The sequence below is a fragment of the Tupaia chinensis genome, unplaced genomic scaffold (assembly GCF_000334495.1).
Source record: "Tupaia chinensis unplaced genomic scaffold, TupChi_1.0 Scaffold000527_1, whole genome shotgun sequence".
Lineage (NCBI taxonomy): Eukaryota > Metazoa > Chordata > Mammalia > Scandentia > Tupaiidae > Tupaia > Tupaia belangeri.
Genome location: NW_006160040.1, coordinates 5,966,081 through 5,970,658, shown reverse-complemented (window position 1 = coordinate 5,970,658; position 4,578 = coordinate 5,966,081).

Sequence of the window (4,578 nt, the reverse complement as noted above, 5' to 3'; positions counted from 1 at the left end):
AGTCTGAGACCTGGTGGCTTGCTTTCTCACTTTCTCTTTCTGTCTCTACTATTGGTGACTGTACATAGCCTGTAGCAAATTAAAAAAAAAAAAAGATGATGATGATAGATAAAATTAAATAATTCTTAAACAAACAAACAAAAACCACACTGGGCGTGTGTGCATGCATACCCAAAATCTCAGCAGGAGAATGGAGGGAAAGGGATCATGGTGCAGCCATCACCCCCTCTCTTTCTCTGTCTCTCTTCAGTGAATCCACATGTCCCATAGCAAATTAAAAAGAAGGAAGAAGAAGAAAAAGAGGAGGAGGGAGAAGAAGAAAAGAAAAAAAGAGAAGAAAAGGGGAAAAAAAGAAAAGAAAAAAGCAAAAAGAAGAGAAGAGAAAAGAAAATGAATGGAACTTTGAATGTACAAATATTCCTCAACCCACACACACACTCATCAGCAAATAGTGGACCTTCTAGGCTTAAGGTGCTTGAGCACAGCCTCTGCCCAATCACTGGCTGACCACTAAACTATGCAGATTCAGGGACAACTCTTAGAAAGTCAGCCTAAAAATTAAACATAAGACTTAAAAAGCAAAAAACAGGGACTAGCCTCATAGCCTGGAGGTTAGGGGAGCTGGATCCCATATGACTGACATGGTTTAAATCCTGGTCTAGGAACCTTAAAACACAAGGTGTGTGTGTTTATGCATGCCCCAAATCCCAATAGGATGGAAAAATGGAGGAAAAGGGATCAAAATGTGGCCATTCCTCATTGGGGATTCTTTCACTCCCTCCCTTTCTCTCTCTCTCTCTCTCTCTGGCAGGCACATAGGCCCTCTGGCAATAAAAACAAAACAAAAACAAAAACCAAGCAGTGGTCACACACTTAAGGAAACAAAGATTCTGCAGATTAAGTTCAGGCAAGTTAATAAAGACAATCATAAACATCTCAGGAAGAGAACTCAGTCAAGTGTTTTCATAAAATTTATGAGATATGCACAGGTCAGCAGGTGGGTAAGGTGCTGGATCCCACATGGCTGGCTTCAAAGTTTGAGTCCCAGAGCTGGTGGCTTGAAGATCACACTGAGCATGCGTGCCCAAAATCTTGAGAAGAGACCAGAGGAGGAGGGATTAAGGGATTGAGGCATGGCCATCCCTCCCAGGGGATGATTTCTTACTTTCTCTCACTCTCTCTCTGGCAAGCGCACACACCCTGTAGAAGAAAACAACAACAAAATCTTTTTTCTAAGATAAGTAGAGAAATAGAAAATCTGGCCCATACTCATGGGAAAAAAGAAGAAAGAAAACTGACTGAGTAGGCCCAGAAATTTGATTTAGCAGAGATTTCAAAGCAGCTACTATAAATAAATAGTGATTTGGTTCATAGAAGTAAAGTGATTTAGTTCATAGAACTAAGGTGACCAGCTAAAGAATTAAGTCATTTAGGCTGCTAGCAGGTGGTGTGCTGATTAAGATGCCAGACTCCCACGTGGTTGACTGTGGTCCCGGATCTGGTGGCTTGCTTTCTCACTTTCCCCTTCTACTGCTCTCTCTCTGGTGAAAGTACATTCCCTACAGCAAATTAGAAATAATAATAATTAATAAAATTAAATAATTAAGAAAAAGAAAGGAAGTAATTTAGGTCAGTCCCGTAGCCAAGTGATTAAAAGAGCTGGATCCCACAGGGTTGACCATGGTTTGACTCCTGGCCCCAGTGGCTTGAAAAATACACTAACCATATGAGTGCGAGTGCCCTACATCCTGACAGAATGAAGAAACGGAGGAGAAGATATTGTAGTTTGATCTCAGTCCACTGGGGAGTGTTTTTTTCCCCTCTATCTCTGCCTCTGGCAAGCACATATTCTCTGTGGTAATTTTAAAAAAAGAAATAGAAAAAAGGAAAAACCATATGAATTAAGAAGTCACTGTAATGACAACAACTCAACAGAGAATATCAATAAAGAAGTACAAATTATTGGGTCAGTAGGTGGTGTGGAAGTTAAGGTTAAACCATATACAGTCTCATATGGTTGACTGCACCGTTCAAGTTCTGGACCCAGCAGACTGAAAATCATGCTCTGTGTGTGTGTGTGTGTGTGTGTGTGTGTGTGTATGCTCAAAATCCTGAGAGGAGAATACAGAAGGGATTGAGTCATGGCTATCACCCCAGGGAGTAATTTCTCACCTCCCCTCCATCTCTTAATCTTTCTCTCTCTGGTGAGTGCAGGTGCCCTATAGCAAAACAAAACAAAATAAAAGAAGTAGAAATGATTTTGAAAAAGTACCTAATGAAATTCTGAGTTGAAATACATAATAACAGAAACAAAAAAATTTACTAGAAGAAGACACAGAAGAAAGAACCAATAAACTTAAACACAGATCATTAGACATTATTCAGTCTGAAGAACAGAGAGGAAAAAAGAAAAATAAACAGAGCTTTAGACCCGGGGAAGTAACATCAAGCATTTCAACATACATGTAATTGGAGTCCCAGAATGCCAAAGATAAAATGGAAGAAAATATTTAATAACACAGTGGATGAAAATGCCCCCAATTTAATGAAAAACATCAATTTACAGACCCTAGAAGCTCCACAAATCTTGCGTAGAATAAACACATAGAGATCCATACTTAAACACACACATCACAGTCAAATGATTGGAAGTCAAAGACAGGAGAAAATTATGAAGTGAGCAAGAGAAAAACAATTCATTACATACCAGGAAACAACATAATTGAGTTTTCACATTTAAAAAAATTTTTTAGATGTTTTTGCCTTAGAGTGTGTGCACTCACCAGAGACAAAGGGAGAGATAAGACAGTGAGAGGGAAAGTGAGAAATTACCCCTCTCCCCCAGGGGGATGACCATGCCATAATCCCTTCTCCTCCCAGGATTTTGGGTATGCATGCACATACCCCTGGTATGTTTTTCAAGCCACTGGGTCCAGGACTTGAACTGCAGTCAACCATATGGGAGTCTAGTGATGTAACCGCTACACCATCTGCTGGCCCCATACTATTAACTTCTGGATAGAAACCAGAGCAGGGTCAGGTGATGATGAAGTGGCGACACAACTGGACTCACGTGGGAAAGGTCTTGCATTCGTGTCCCAGGACCCCCTTGAGCAAACATGTTTCCCATGGTCTGAGCTGGCTAAAACTGGGGGTGGATGATGGTATGTTGATCCTGTTGGGTATGCCTACCTCTCCCTCTAAAGAGGGGGAAAAAAAAGAGGGAGGAGAAGAAAGAAAGAAAAAATGAAAGCATGAAACTAAAAACACTGAACAGTAAATGAAAATGTACAAAGTTGTCTTGTACCTTGTCCCAGGAATAAGCAAGTGTCAAGTGGAGTTCTCAGTGATAAGGAGGGGCTTCTCAAGTCCCCAGTTCTGCCAAGGAACTACCTCCCTTGCAAGATGGGGGCATTTGCACAAGGACACGGTCGGGTTTTGTCATTTGCAAGGCACATAACTCCTCTTTAAAGGCCAATGTGATGACGATGTCATTAAAGTGACCATGTTTTTAAGTGACTTGGCATGTGCAGAAGAGAGATTCCTAATTGTTAATTCATACCCTGGTCTTAGCAGGGACCTTGGACATTATTAGAAACAAACAGTTTCACTAGCACCAAAAGCTGAATGAGTTATTGTGCACTTGAGAAGGGTAATCTCTGCAGGCAGAACAGGACTGGCCTACCTCCAAAAGCACCAAGAGGGATATTTTATTGCATTTTATTAGTAGTTTGAAAAAGAAGACAATGGGCCATATAAATGATTTCTCTCCTTATCAATCCCCCACCTTCCCTGAAACTTGCTCATAGCTCCGGAGACACAATTCTTCCCCTCCCCTTAGTCAGAACCAGAGTGGGTACTAAGTTTTAGAGAGCTGAGGCAGACCCCCACTGAGCTGGGCCAGGCATGGGATTCCTCTCTCCCTGGGCCCCAAACTCTTCCCACCTAGTCAGTAATGCCCCAAAGTCTTTTAACAAAGAGCATTTACTTACTCTGTAGACAGAAGGTCTAAAAGGCTAAGTGTAGGAGAGGAAACTCATGGAATGGGATCCCAACTGAAATGCAGATGGCGACTACAGAACTGCGTCTGAAGGTAGCTTGCTTAGAATTTTAAGTGCCTGAAAGGAGACTTTTTTGGCAGATCACCATGGTGACAGTGGTTTGAGTCCCTAGCCAGGTCATCCTGAAACAGACACGTGTGCAAGTGCCCAGGGTCTGATGGGCTGGAGGACAGTCATCTTGGAGTGACCAGACCCTGTGGACAGTGTCTCCTCCTGCCCTCTCACCATGTGCATGCACATGCTCTATCATAAATAAAGTAACACAACTCCTAATAGCCATGAGTTCTGTGATGAATATGGCTTACTTCATTCAAATAATTGCCAAACTACAGAGCTCATTTGTGGAATTTAAAAAAAACCCGACAAGAACCACCTTAAGAATAGTACTGTCCAGGGACCAGCAGTTAGCGTAATGGCTATGTCGCTGGACTCCCACATAGTCGACCACGGTTCAAGTCCCAGGCTTAAACTCACGCTGGGTGCGTGTGCGTGCGTGCCCAAGATCCCAAGAGGAGAA